The 16,407-nt window shown below is 33.8% G+C and overlaps 1 long non-coding RNA gene across 1 annotated transcript; it reads right to left on the reverse strand.

Annotated features, from left to right (window-relative positions):
• Positions 1-936: 936 nt before the first annotated feature.
• Positions 937-2,588, reverse strand: LOC140009181 (uncharacterized). The gene is made up of 2 exons (XR_011816531.1): positions 2,287-2,588; positions 937-1,505 (listed from the first exon to the last, which is right to left on the reverse strand). It is a non-coding gene; the product is annotated as an uncharacterized lncRNA (long non-coding RNA).
• Between the last annotated feature and the right edge of the window lie 13,819 nt (positions 2,589-16,407).

Below are 16,407 nucleotides of genomic sequence, written 5' to 3' on the forward strand. Positions count from 1 at the left end.
CTTCAAAACAAGGCAAAGAACCATTATGTAATCATTCAATTAAGTTCAAGCATTCATAATATCAAGTAAAGAAGCGCCAATTATACCATAATTATCACAAGTTCAAGTCATTTCTCATCCTCACCCAATTTCACAAGCAAGTAAGCCATATGGTCAACAAAATGTTTCCTAAACCCATGATCATCTTCTTATTCATATTTAAAGAGGGATTTTATTCATATAACATAGCTAAATATATACTTAAGTTGTGAAAGTGCCTTTTTGACGTGAAGATCGACATTTTTAAATGAAAATCACTAGTTACTCAATATTTCACATACTCAAATTGCCTTGCATACTCTTACTTCAAGTATCGTTTTACGTGAAAGTCGACATTTGTAGATAAAAGCTCCCGGTTACTAAATACAAGAACCATTGGAGTAGAACAACTTTTATTCTCTTTTTTTCTACTTTTTTGTTTTTTTTCTTTTTACTTTTTTTTCTTTTCTCTTTTTTTTCTCTTTTTTTGCTCATTTTTTCAAAATAAAGATAATAATTAGTCCCTCAAAAGTATAATCATGAGAAGAGTATTGCAACCATTGATCATATTTAACTTATAAAATCAAGTAAAGAGAAGAAATTTCATCAAATTTGCCAAATTTAGGCATAATTTTCTTTACTTTGCAAGATATACTTTTCTATAAATGCACAAGTTATAATCACATAATAATCATTTCCAAATTAAATGAGAAAAAAGTTTCCAAGTCACATATATTTATCTCAAAATTAGAAGAAATTTGAATTACTAATGGTGTGGAACTTGTTGCCCTTTGGATAAAATTGAAAAAATTTAAAATCTTTTGGGACATTTTTGCAATTTTGGACAAGAATTTGAAAAAAATTTGGCAGAGTTTTACTTTAAAATTGGACGAAATTCCCTATCAGCAAAACCCAAGATTGACAACATTTAAGTGCAATTCATATTCCAAATTTCAAATCCAAGCAATAAACACAAAAATACTACAAGTACCACACATTTCCTCTCCCACACTTAAAATACACATTGTCCTCAATGTGTAGGGAAAGAAAATAAAAATAAGAACGAGTTCTCCCCAATTTAATGGCATAGATCCAGTTCAACCATGAGTCACGAGCCATCGATGAATCTACGACCAATATCTACTAAAACTGCCACAAGTCCTAAATGCAAAATGGTAAGTGCAAGTTAAATATCCTACAAACAAAAAATGAAAAGAAAGCGACAAGAAAACAAGGAAGCAAAAATAAGAGGCATCCAGAGATGCATCTTCAATCATCAGCTTCGTCTTCATTGCCATCATGAGGTGGAGGAATACCCAAGTGATAACTACGAGACGTGCTCCCCTGTTGTCTCCTAACCACTGGTTGGGGCGAAAGAAACCTCTATTCTTCACTCTCCTCCATCTCCTCGCTCACTTCCATCTCCTCACTCTCGGAAAAGGAAAATGATGAATGAATGATAGCTCTTCGAGTTTGTACCATGATGCCTAAGAAAGAATTTTCAATTACATTCACATACTAGGTTAAAAGTTGCACACTTCACATCTTGTACACAAAATAATTTACATAAAATACCTAAAGAAAAATCTTTCCACTTATAGTAACCATAAGCATTTTATAAAATTATCATGCATGTATTGGGATCAAGATTGGCACAAATAACCACAAGTACATATCTTTATGTCATAAAAAAATCAATTTAATGGTAAAAAATATCCAAAATTGTGACATTAAATACATGACATTAAAAAAAATCTTCAAAATTTATCAAAAATTTGTCAAAATTATCAATTTATTAAAATAGGCAACAAATATGTTCCAATTAATAAATTTGGCAATAATCAAGTTTATAACAAGCATTAATTAGCAAAAATCATTCATATTTTGTTATAAACATGATTAAGCACAAATTATCCCCATAAAGCACAAAATTCATCAACATTACTCTTTATACACAATGCACATGCTAAAACACCATCAACTAATCATTTTTAATCATAATCATCAATTAAAAGGGCTTAAATAATAATTCAAACTACCTTTTCAATTTTATCCAAATATAGCAAATTAAAAGTATAAACAACTAATAATTCATCAATTTGCTACATTTGAATATGTAAACATGCTTAAACAATCATTGTAAGCATACTGGAGGCCAAAAATATCAACAAACATCATCAAAAATTCGAAATTAGAAGATGTCAGAAAACTCAGAAAATTAAAAAAATATCAACTTCTAAAATACAAAGAATTGATGAAGAAACTTACCTCAATCATGAAGAGTGATGTTTGGGGATGATGATTATGCAAAAAGTCCTATGAAAAATACCCCAATTGACCTCCAATTGCAGAAATTAAGAACCAAGAACCCTAACCCCAAATTTCTTAAGAACCAATTTTTAGTTGTTTTTCTTGAATTTCAATCGGTTAGAAAGGCTATATGATGATCAAAAAGTGTTGGATTGATGATTTTTAGCAAAGATATGGAGTAAAAATAAATGTGTGTGAATTGTATGTGTTGGTGGAGAGAAAACGCAAGTTGGAGAAGAGCAGAAGAATGAAGAATACAAGCTACGTTTTAGCTTTCAACCAACAGGTGCCCAAATACGCGACTTTAAGTTGTGTTTTGAAGGCCACGTTTTCTATTGAAATTTCTCAGAAATGAATACGCGACTTAAAATCACGTATTGAAGTCGCGTTTTATGTTATAACTTTCCAGAAAACAATATGCGAGTTGGAGAATACACGACTTAGAGTCGCATTTTTCTGAGTTTCGCGTATTGCTCTGTGAATTTTGCAGAAATTTCAAGTTTCTAAAATTATACAATCTACCCCAATTACTCAAAATGCATATTAGATCATTCTTTTGTCACAATAATCAGTGCACGCACATGTAAAACAATCAAAACATGCATTTTACCCCTCTATAACGAATCGAAAACAACTTTTACTCAAATCGAGGGATGGAATTCCTTGATCAAATTTCGTCTTTTTCACCTCATTTGGTCACCTTTGCTTCTATTTTCCACCTATAAAAGAAAGACAACAAAATAATTTAAACATAAAAGCACACCAAAATAACATAAATTTAAACATACATTGGGTTCCCTCCCAACTAGCGCCTCTTTATAGTCATTAGTTTGATTTTTTCACCTCATTTTTTAATTAAGGAGGCTTTGTTAAAGAATAATCCACCATATGAGAGGTGGAAGTAGCTTACATATTTCAAGTGATTCATAGATATTATTTTGAATGTGTATCACTTGAGTACTCACCAAAGGAGATGCCATGAGGGTTTCTTGGGCAACCTATAGAACCTATACTTTCAACACACTTATCAAGAGGGGTTATCAACGATTCGTTAAGGCTCATCTCTTAAAATTCAAGGTTAGCTCCAAAGGTACTATCATGTGAAATGAACTCTTTTTCATTGAAACACGCATTAGATGCATCATTTTGATCAAAATGCAATCCATTTTCGCATACAACATTCCCATCATTCATGTTAGGGTCATTTTGTATATCATTAGAAGAAATAACTTCATACAAAACATGTAATTGTTCTTGTATTCTACCAAAGTGAGAAGCTAATTCATCTAACATTTCTTCAATCCTAACAAAACGATCGGAGGTTGCATTACCTAACTTTTCTATAGCTAAATCAAATTGATTAGAAGAATTTTTTATAGCTAACTCCCAAGATGGATTAGAATCATATTGGACAAATTCGGATTGGTAATCATAAGAACATGAAGAATCACTATATGCACATTGATTATCCCAACCATAAGTATAAGAATTACCTCAATTAGGTCTATTTTGATCAAAATAAGGATTGCACTACCCAAATTCATCAAAATAATCCATATTTTGTGCTTGCTTACATGTATGAGTAGCATGATAATTTTCACACAAGTTACAAATCACATGATAAGAATTGATAGTATTAGCATTCCTCTTTTATTCAATCTCATGCATAATGATATCCAATTAAACCTTTAGCGTGATAACATCAAGTTTAGCCTTTAAACTCCTTAAACCATTTTTAAACGACATACCTTCGATAATTTGTTGGTTACCTCTACTTAAGGAGCTTTGCACGTGGTAACTATCCATTGCTGATCTTCCATTTCTCAAGCATTGTTCGTCCATGTGTTCTACTCTCCTTAAGCCCTAAACATGTTTTCAAAAGTAACTTAAAAACACATTTAGTCAAGAAGAGTAGATGACTCGACACAAATGAAAACATACAAATACAGACTCAATAAACATACAAGACACAACAAAAGGACACTAAACACAACAAAAACAAGAAAAAATATCTAAACTAATAAAGTTGCTTTTAGCACCGATATTGACAAATCTTCCATGGTAACGGCGCTAAAAACTTGACGAGCGCGGGGTATACATATAACAATTAGCTCATCTACAGTCAAATTTTACATTTATAAATTCTTAAATACCCATATGCAATTTTTCGTAAGTATACGAATCGTTTATTGAGCATAAGGGTATTAGGTGTCGATTGCATAGGGAATATTGTCAATTATCAATATTTTTCGAACTTCTTTATTATTTAGACTATCACAAGTACAAGAAATTAAATCTACACTATAAAATTAACAAAAATATAATAGAAAACTCCTAGAGGTATGGAATTCCTTACTACTCTTACAAATGACATTACCGGTTAAGTGAATGCTATTATTTTGGCTAGTTATGGTGTGATTTTCAAATGTATGTGAAACCTACTCTCGTAGTGAATCAACTATACTTATAGTTAAGTCATACCTACTCTCGTGGTTAAGCTCATTTATTCTATGAAATTATATGAAACAAGTCAGTAAAGCCACAAAAGTACATCTCTACTTTCGTGAGTATACTCTCTAGATTTATCACTTCCTTAAACTAGTGTTAAATTTCAATTCTCATTGCAAATTTAACACCTTGAGACATCGCTAACAATATATAGCAAGTTCATCCATACTCTAGGCATAAACTTTAACTAAATATAAAGAACAAGATCCAAACTTGTATTATAGTTAAACATGAACTTAAATACAAAAGAGAAAGTGATAGGAGAGAAATCACCCTTATCACATGAGTTCAAATTCTCCATCTTTGCTCCCCAATTCTTCATCCAAATCTAACTACAAATATAAAAAGGAAAAACTACACTAATTATACTATACTACCCTAACTAATGAACTAAGAAAATTCTAGTGAAAACTACATTTTTGTGAAGTTTCTCTAGCCTTCCAAACTTGCCAAAATGGTCTCCAAAGACTGCTATTTATAAAGGATTCAAGCTCAATGTGAGTTGTTTCTTGGTTGGCAAAGTTGGCTTTTGAACTCACCACTCCAAGTTTCTACACTCTTCTTGGTCAGATACAACCAAAATTCTAAGTTATAGATGAGTTAGAAAAGTTGTGTGAAAGTAAAACAAGTTACAGAGCAAGTTGCAGTAGAAAAACTAGAATATGCGACCTCAAATATGCAACCTTAGGTCGCATATTGCACCCATGCTTTGCTTCTGCAAGTTTGCACTTTTTGGGCGGAATTCATTCTTGCTCTGTTTTTTACCCAACTTCAACTGATATTTTCTCGATGATGGAGGTTGAACTAGTTCTTGCACAAAGCATAAAAGTTGTAGCCTTTTGAGTTTCCTTTCTAATGCTCAAGAATCATCTCATTTGGAGCTCTTTGGACCAATAAATGACCAAAATACCCTCGACTTGTTAGAACTCTATTTCAGCTTTCGATCATAAAAATGCACTTCTGTATTTCGACTTTTTGGCTAAGAAAATGACTAAATTGGACTTGGATGTCTTCATACCAAATGGTCTCCAAAAATGGTCTCCAAAAATGGTCTCCAAAAATGGCATTGAAGCTAATCTAGACAAGGTTCAAGCGATCCTAGATATGGCTGCTACCACTACAGTTGGGGAAATCCAACTATTAACTTGTCAGATGACTTTTTTGAGTAGGTTTCTTTCTCGATCTACTGAATGGGGCCTACCTTTCTTTAAGAATATAAAGAAGAGAGACCAATTTGAATGGACTGCCCCTATGAAATAGCGTTTGAGGACCTTAAGAATTACCTTACATCCTTGCCAACTTTAGTCTCCCCAGTCGCTGGAAAAACTTTATACTTATATTTGGCTGCCACTTTCCAGATCATTAGTGCCATTCTTGTTTAAAAAACCAGTGGGTATAGAGACCTATTTATTATGTGAGCGAGCTCTCCAAGGAGCTGAATAGAGATATTTGATTATGGAGAAACTGGCCCTATGTTTAGTCTAACTAGCTCTGCGTCTCAAACCATACTTTCAATCCTACCTCATCTGTAGGCCTGTCAATGGGTCAGATCCGGGCCGGAATTAATAAATCTGGACCCGGACCGTCATACTATGTTTCTCCCAGATCCGGTCGAAATACCCGACGGGTCATCTGATCTTTCTCCCGGACCCACACCCGACGGGTCCCTGATCCGGGTCGGGCCTACCTAGAAAAAAGGCCTGTCAGTTTCAACTCTCAATAACTTGATGACCTTGTGTCAAACAGCAAAACTCAGGTGTTATACAACATTCACAGATTATTCCAGAGATTAACATGTTCTGCACAATTTTACTCTCTACCTGATTGGAGATCTCAACTTTTTGTAATTTAAAATAGTTTTGAAAAAGAAAAGAAGAAATTAAGCATTTTAGAGAGAGAGAGTTCCATAATTCGGTTGCTGCACTAACAAACATCTAAAATTGGTCGCTGGAACTGAAGCAATGAACTTGTTCTGTTGTGGGAATGGAAAGGTGAATCATCACAGCAAGAACATTTATGAATGAAGAAACTGCTGAAAAACTTTTGCTGCAAAAGAGGTAAAGCCGTATAACATTCAATATATTGGACATTGACTGTATGCCGGGAAAAAGAGCTATAAGCTGATAGAAGTATCTATCAGCGGAAACAAAATACAACTCAGGACAATTTTATTTCAAGTTTTCTTTGAAAGATTGAGTAGGTGATTTTTCACCGTACCATTTTCCACAACACATTGACACTACTATGCTTTCAATTATCAACCAAAGACAAGATTACAGTACAAATCTGATGGGAAAAAATTAGATGGAACTTTTACAAAAAAGCTGGCCTTTTCGTGGAAAAAATGGAAGAAAGGATTGATAAGATTACAATACAAATCGAGGATTGCAGAAGGCTCAAATATCAAAATACCTCTGAGTTGGGCTGCTAGAAGCCTGGAAGAGCTGGAAGAGTTGGGCTTCTTTGGAGCTGCAACCGTCAGGCATCAGAAATGGAGATGGCGTCGCTGGTTTCAACCCGGCCTGGCGGAGGCAGGGTAAAAGAGAAGAGAGTGAGACTGGAAGAGCTGGAAGAGCTTGGCTTCTTTGGAGCTGGAGATGGAGAGAGCGTCGCCGGTTTCACGGTGGACTGGCCACTGGTGGTGGCGGAGGCAGAGCAAAAGAGAAAAGAGAGTGAGACTGTGAGAGGGAAAAAGGGAAGTGCGAGTGCGGCAGTAGGTAACTGGGTATTAGGGTTGGAAAAATTTGGGAATAAAAGAAGTAATAATGTAGTATTGATATCAATAATTATGATAGATTGGTATATATTTTTTAATTATTAATTAATTAAAACGGGTTCGGATCGGATACGGGTCGGAATGGTATATTGCGTATCCAACCCGTGAATTTATTAGATAAAATGGGTCCGGGTCCGGGTTGCTGATCTATATACCTACCCATACCTGAAAAATGTTGGCAAGTCCGGTCCGGGGCTGGGTCCGGGACTAGACCCGGACCATTGATAGCCCTACTCATCTGTGCCATGACTGATAAGTCCCTCTACCAAGTATTAATGAAATCCAAAGTTTTGGATAGACTGACTAAGTGGACCATTGAGCTCGGGGAATTTGATATAACTTAGCAGTCTCGCATGGCCATTAAAGCTCAAGCATTGACAGATTTTATTGCCAAACTCACTCCCAACACCCATCATTCAAGATCATCCCAGGCGATGCGTCCATGGTCCCTTTTATGTAAATGAATCCTCAAATCAAGTTGGTGGGAGGACCCGGGCTTCTGTTGGTAAGTCCTGATAAAAAAGAGTGTATGTATGCTTTACGTTGTACTTTTCCAACTTCTAATAATGAGGATGAATAGGAAGCCTTTCTACAGGGATGAGATTGGCCTAGGACTTGCAAGTTCAGCATTTACATGTTTTAGTGATTCCCAATTAGTGGTTTGGCAAGTCCTTGGTGAATACGAGACCAAGGAATATAGTATGCAATGATATCTTAATCGAGTTTGAGATCTAAAACAAGGATTCCAACCCTTTGAGATCAAACAAATTCCAAGATCACAAAACAAATGGACTGATGCACTTTTAAAGTTGGCCTCTTTCTCTTTGGCTCATTTTGGCAGTCCAATCTTGTTGAGACTTTGCCTCAATTGAGCTACATAGAACAGCTAGTCTATCCCATCGCTAGGGTGCCCACATGGATGGATATAGTCTATTTGGCCTAAGGAACCTTACCTGAAAATCAACGAGGAGCCTAGCAACTATAGTTGAGATCGACAATATATGACTCGCATAATGGGCAGCTTATACAAGAAATCTTATTTTGATCCATGGATAAAATGTATTATACTCGAAGACAGACTGTATGTCTTGAGGAAAATCCACAAGGGATTATGTGATGCACATATAGGGTCTCATATGTTAGCCCGAAAACCACTCTTGTTGGCCTACTATGCATCAAGACTCACAAAACCTTGTTTGGTCCTGCAATGCATGTTAGGTCCATGCTGCTGAACACCATCAACCCACATCGGAATTGATACCAATAACATACCCCTGGCCATTTGAACAATGGGGAACGGATATGGTTGGACATTTTATCTGAGTCATTGGAGGGTACAGGTGTCTAACTGTAGCTATAGACTAATTCACTAAGTCGAGATTCTGCCCATGGTGTCTATCACAGGCAGAGCTATTCAAAACTTCTTTTGAAAGAAAATAGTCTACCGATTTGGCTTGCCTCAAATAACAATTTTTTACAATGGCAAACAATTTGCCGAAAATCCTTTTCGAGCTTGGTGAGAGGGATTGCATATCGAACAGTATTTTACTTCTGTAGGCCTTCCATAGGCAAATGGGTAAGCTAAAATCCTCAATTGAACTATGCTACAAGGGTTGAAGACCTGATTGATTCGGGCTCAGAATTCGTGAATGTGGGAATTACCCAGTATGCTCTAGATATACCAAACTACCCCTGAGCTGCCACTCAAGAAACTCCTTTTTCTCTTACATATGGAGTTGAAGCAATAGTCTCTGCAAAAATTGGAGTCCTTATTGATCAGATGTTTGGATACATAGCAGTCATCAATCAAATATCGGGCCCTTGATATTCAACTAAACATAGTAATCATAAGAAATTAATCCAAAAAACACATAAATACCAATGAATAAAAGAAACAAAAAAAATTAATTCGATCTCGCAGTTGCTTATAGAATCAAATCTTCAAGTTATCTCTTAACTAGAAAGAGAGTTTAGTTGCTCCTCATGAATATAACCCAAGCAAAAATAAGAAAAAGTGCAAAAGTTATATTCCAAGTGAGAAGCAAAAAATCGTTGTTTTGTTGGAGAGAAAGAGAAAAAAAAATGAACCCTACTTCTAATTGTTTCCTATATTTTATAGCTGTCAAAACACACCATTCCTATAGGAAAAGAAAAATAAAAATAGAAGCAAAAAGAAGACTGAAAAGTGTACTATTCAAGTGTAGACTTGCATCTAGAAAAGAATCTTGATTCAGCCAAGAGTCCAAATTGGAATTCGAAACATCAGTGCATGACAATCCCGAACTTTTCGGACTTTGCAGACACCTTTGAATGCTCCCACACCTAATTGGGTAGAAGTCTTTTGGAAAAACACCACTTTGGATCCTTTTCACTTTCAGTTCCTACAATTAGCACCAAATGCAAAATTTAAATAGAATCTACCAATTAACGCAATATTTAACCAAAATAATGAAAAGATATTCACAAATTAAATCACTATTATGCACCCTATCACTAACATATACTATGTTTCTTCTGTACGAGTAGTAAACTATTTTTATTATGACATGAGACATCTAAACTAGCATGTGGGTGTTTGATAAGATGATTAAGTTTACTAGATTGATTTGTATAGAGATATGCTTAAAGTGCAAATGGATTTAATTTCTAAGTGATGTTTGTACACGTGATTCTTAGATTTAACATTATCACAATATCTTGATTAAATTACTATACTTTGATTCTATATGATTGCTCCTCGTAATTGAATCGTTTAAATTGCTAGTGACTAGGTGGAGCATAAAGCAAGAAAAAATAGTGAATAACCTATAAGGATTTATCACCTCTTATGTAAGAGAGTTATATCATGGTTGGTCACTTGTAAAAGTATAAACAAAAATCTTATTGCAAAGTGGAAAGACCTTAGAAAGTGTTTCTAAATACTTCTTCATTAGAACCATATTTTGGTATAAAAAATAAAAATTTAATATTAATCTATAAAGATTAGACACATACTTAAAACTAATATGAGACAAGTATAGTGAAAGCATATTAATTATGCGGGAAATGTTCACTAAATTGGTGAAGTCATCTGCTTGACTATTCTCATCATTTGGGCGGTCATAATGCATTGTTAGATTCCAATCCTAATCTATAAGTGTAAGTTAATTGATTAGTTGAATGATTGATAAATTAAAGATGTTTAATTTATCTAATTTTTGTTTATTAAAAATTGTAATGTATACTTATCGCCAATGTGTATGAGAACCTAATGAGTTATATAAATTATGAATTTCTTAAGTTAGATTAAAAGAAATGCAACTATGGATTCGAAAGAAAATTTTTTATAACTTATAGTTTAATTTGTAAGACAAATGAAATTTGAGGGACTTATAGTGCAAATAAGTTTAAGCCTTCCAATACAAGAGCTACATTACAATAATAAAACTAAATCCTATTGTAAACGAGATTCAAGTTTCTATAAGGATTTGAATAACTTATTTGTTTATAAATACTCCCTCAACTTGTGCTAGCAAGACTAATCAATGCACAAATTGTCTTATGATATTTTTAAAAAAATTCTAGAGAGAAAAATACCTAAAATTCATCCAAGAAAAAAGGGAAAAATTGCCACCTTTTTCTCCTCACTTGTGTCGAATTTTTCTAGTGAAAAAGTAGGGACACTCTTAGACAGCTTGTGTGGAGTTATATTAGCAATAGTTAGCACTAATCAAACAAAACTAATTCAACCTAGCAAATGAACAAATATTTTATATAATTGTTTGTATTCTTTAATTAAATTATCAATGTAGGTAAACATTTATATAAGTACACTAAAATGTTATTATTGAAATATTTAATTTAGAAGGAAAGATAAGAAAGAACAATAAGAAGTCTTTCCAAAAAATTATACGAGTACTTGATTTGCAATTATCTTTACTTACTAAATTAATCACTACTCTTGACCATAACCCATTGAAGCCTACCTCTACAAATCACACCGCAATTTATATAAACAGTAGTGCTAAAACAAAGTTATTTACTAAAATTAAGATTCTCCACTTTTCACTAACTTTTAATATATTGTTCATGTATTATTATTCAATTGTAATTAATTTAACAAGAAGATTTTTTTAGGCTAAAAGATAGTGGTTGTGTTTGGATGACTAAGTTATTCTAAATAATATTTTGCTTGCATCACAAACACACTCACTAATGTTGTGTCAATGTGAAGTGCTTTTAGGAATGTTAATAGGGATTTTATAACACTTTGTCATGCATATAATCATAAATCACTTGTTATTTCATTTGAAAACCTTAAATATAACTATTTGAAACGGAAAGTACAATATTGATCAAGATTTTAAAAATTAGGGACCAAAATTGCAAAATTAAAAGTTTTGACTCGCTTCAATTTGATTTTGACCATTAAATATTGTAATTTTCTATTAGTTGTTCTAAATCTGCCTAAAACCAATAACTTTGGGGAGTCCATTTACTTTAATTGAAACATTAGGGATTGATTTAACACAACGACCAAATATTAAGGACCAAAATTGCAATTTTCCTTTTTAATTATTACCAGAAATCACTCAATGGTATATTTATCGTAAGGATAGCTTTTTTGATACACTTTTAATGTATAATTTTTTGGGATAATTTCAGAAACCTCCCTTGGGGTTTCTGACAATTTCACTAAGCTCGGTTTCTAATAATTTCATCGAGCTCCTCTGAGATTTGAAAAATTACACATACCTCCCTTGTCATTTAAAATGACAATTTTACCCTTAAATATTTTAATGAAATTCTCTTATTTAGTATGCTTATACTTAGAATGAGTTTTAAAATTATTTTTTCATCATTTTTCCTTCTTATTCCTTTTTTTTTATTTTTTGCCAATAAAACTATAGAACTACCACTATTGTTTCTAATTTCTATTATAACCAAATGTCGAACTAGTTGTTTTTTGACGTGTTAATTTTATATATAATCCAATATTTTGCTAACCTTTGTTTTCTATTTTTTGGTATTAAAATTAACAATAAATAAAAAAGAAATAGCCTAAAAGCACTACTAAATTATGATAATCCCACTATTCCAAAAATTCATAATGTGACGACCCCACCTCACCCTAGGGTGAATCCTAGGGTTTAGTGGATTGCCTGCTTGGCTCTCGTCAGGACTCACTCACCCACATTAACTTCAGAGATTACATTAATTTAGACTAACTACTAACAATCCATTCACACTTACATTTCCCAACCAAAACAAGAGTTGTTTTAACTATATCATTTAATATGTACATTCCTCAAAATAATAAGTTTGCATGACTTTACGTCAAATACAAAAGATTCACCAAAGTAGAATTCCAAGTTTCGAACTTATACTACCGGCTTCTCCCACACCTGTCTTCTACTGCTGTAAGGAGAACAACTAGAGGAGTTGAGCTGATGCCCAGTGAGGTTCCAAGTAAACCCATTCATCCAAAAGGATCATAGCAATCACAACTCAACCATAAAGCATGATATATATAACAAGTAACACGTTCAATGTAAAAGGATACGGTACTAATACAGGCTGTAGAGGTGGCTCCCATCCATTTTCAAACGTGGCACTTACTCATGTTCAGTGAGTCAATGTCATTTCTCCAATTAAACAGTACCCAACATTCTCCTTTCTTCCAGTGCTCGGTGATAATCTCGGTGGGTCATACTCGAGTATACCAATAAACGGTACCCAAAGACTATCGACCTACTCGACCAAACCCATTGCTGGTTCGAATAGGCCGACCATCGATGGGGTTTGGGGCCAAAACGGTCATGCATGGTTAACAGTAGCAGATAAACAATTAATAGCTCCCTAGAGCAATTAGATCGAGTGTGATAAAATACGTACTCGCCTTTTATAAAAACAATTTAAGTTTCGAACACATGCACTTAGCAATTTGCAACAATTCACTAATCAACAAGCAACAAACAACTTTAATGTCTAATCACAAATACATACAAGGAACACTCACCAAATTAAGTGGACAGTCACGCCTCGGCTTCGAGGTTTCCTTCTAACTCACCATCGACTCCTAAAACAAACCCAAGCTACAATTACTAGACCTTACGACACTACCAACTTTATTTCCAAACTACTAAATCATCTTAGTCAAATCAAGTGAAATAACACATAAAACTCTAGTTTTAAAAGGATTACCAAACATGTAGGTTAAAAGGTAGAGTTTTGCAACCAAATTCTTGAAAATAAGGTTGGATACCTTGCTCTCACTCTCAGCTTCTTTTGACAGAAATTTGTTACCAGGATTCCTCAAATTTTTCTCCAAAAATAAGTGAATTTATTCATGCATGTCCTGATTAAAACATTAGGAGTTTAACAAACCAATGTGTGCAAGTTTGCAGCCAACATTAGTGTTAAATCTGGAAAAAAAAATGGCGATTATGGTGACTCTCGGGCTCCAAGCAGAAATTCCAGCATTACCACTCCAATTCTTTTACGACTTTTAGATTTAACACACCAAAACTTGACATTAACCTTTATCAAGGCATATCACATGAATGTATGGTAAAATAGCAACAAATTTTTGAAATGAAAGCTGAAGTTTGGCCATGGTTCAAGGCTGGAAGTTTCCTCCAAAACAGGTTACATGCATGTGGATTTCTAACCACAAACTCAACTTTCTTTCATGATTCAAGCATAAATCGTACAATGTATCAATGTGTGATTATAAGGCATGAATCTTATAGAAAGATCTCAACAAAAGTGGAAGCTACAAGCTGGAAATCACAGTTCACCCTACGGTTCAGGCAACAAAATTCCAACAAGTCTCTCTTCACTTTTTCTCACCAAAACAGCACCCCTCTTGCTCGCTTTTAACCATAAATCACACAATAATAGACTTGTAACATAAGATGAGGTATTAATCATGCATTCCACCAAAACTCAACAAAGAAAATTTGCATCTAAGAGCTGAAAATTCAAGCTTCCTCCATAGTTCAAAGTTGGAAAAATTTCCAGCAAGAAGATAGTTTGCTAAACGAACTTTTCTCCAACAAAACTCTTTATTTTTCACTCAAACCCAACATGCATGTGAAGATTAATGTTATGAAGTATATTGACCAGCAATGTAAAATTCTGCAGCCAAAAGTTCATGGAGAAAACTGGAAAAGTTCTCTCTCCCTCACTCGGCCAGTCAAACAAATTTCCAAAAGTTCCTTCAACTTTTCCTAGCCAAGTTATCAACTTTCCACTAGTTTCATAAGTAAACATACTATATATTTCATGCAAAGCAAGAAATAAGACATATATCATACATTCCTAGTAAAATCTTCTCTTCTCCAAAATTTTGAATGAAATGCTGTGGAACAAGACTGTCCATCACATGTTTAAGAACTAAAATTTCCAGCAAGATCTACCACCTGTTACTACCTATTCTCATCTTCAAATCAAGCATGCAACCAAATCTGTCTAAAATATATGGAAAGGCTGAAGCACTACAAGAAAATTGTTCATCAATGACAACACAAAGTCATCACAGAACATACAAATATCGTCACAAATACCTTTTATTGACGACTTTTTGATCGTCACAAAGTCGTCACTAAATCCCCGTCGGTAAAAGTAAATAGTTGTCATTAGTGACGACTTTAAGTAGAGCATTTTTGACAAAAGATCAAGTCATCAATAAAACACTTCCGGATTGTCGTCACTAAATAGTGGTCATTAGTGACGACAATCCGGAAGTGTTTTATTGACGACTTGATCTTTTGTCAAAAATGCTCTATTTAAAGTCATCACTAAAAAGCACCGAAAGCCATTGTATATAACTATTTTACTGACAACAATTGTCGTCACAAATGTAGCTTAGATTTAGTGACAATCTCTGTTGTGACAAGGAGTTTTTATTTTCTATTTTGTGACAACTTTTTTTTGTCATTAGATAGTTTCTCAATAGCTTAATAGTCATAATTTGGCATGTAATCATTGCTAAATCATTGATTTTAAACAAACCATACAAATTAACATGAACGATTGATAACCAAAAGTATTTGCATTAGATTACATGGTAATAATATAGCATTCTCAAATGCCAAATTCAAGTGTACATTACCCAACTAATGCCTACAAAAATAACATTTGTCCAAAATATCACTTGTACATAAGGTACATTTACAAAAGCAATTACAGTTTAAGAAATTGAAGAACATCTAAATGAACCACTCCATGAGCAAAAGGCAATTTTGTCTTCAACATTCTTCAACCATAACCATAGATATCTTCCAAAAGCTAGTATGAATAGCATTTATCTGTCATAAAAGAGTAAAAGAAGTAGGTAAGGGGAGGAGTACAATAATAAAGAACAAGTAATGAGACTTAGATTATTAAGACAAAAATTACAATTCATTAAGAATCTCATATAATTTGGGCCCACATATTACAACACCAGCAAGAAGTTAGAAATCACAGTCCAATCTATACAAATACAACACTGCATAAGCTCAACAAAAGAGCTCTAGGTGTCGCTAAACATTTAGTTGCTTTGATGCAATTGTGACAACTTTAGGTGTCGCGACTAAAGAAACTCCTTTTGTGACGACTTATTGTCATCACTACAAAATGTTGTCACTAATAACTTTTTTTTTTAGTGATCAGTGACGACAACAAAAAGTCGTCCGTAAATAGGGCAAGCAATAGTGATGATGTTCTTAATGTCGTCACTATTGTGTGTTCTAAACACTCCCACGCTCTTGTTAAATCTTGGCGGGAATTTCTAAGTCGTCACAAATGAGTTGGCTCCCATTAGAGGTTTG

Source organism: Coffea arabica, chromosome 6e (assembly GCF_036785885.1).
Source record: "Coffea arabica cultivar ET-39 chromosome 6e, Coffea Arabica ET-39 HiFi, whole genome shotgun sequence".
NCBI classification, from domain to species: domain Eukaryota; kingdom Viridiplantae; phylum Streptophyta; class Magnoliopsida; order Gentianales; family Rubiaceae; genus Coffea; species Coffea arabica.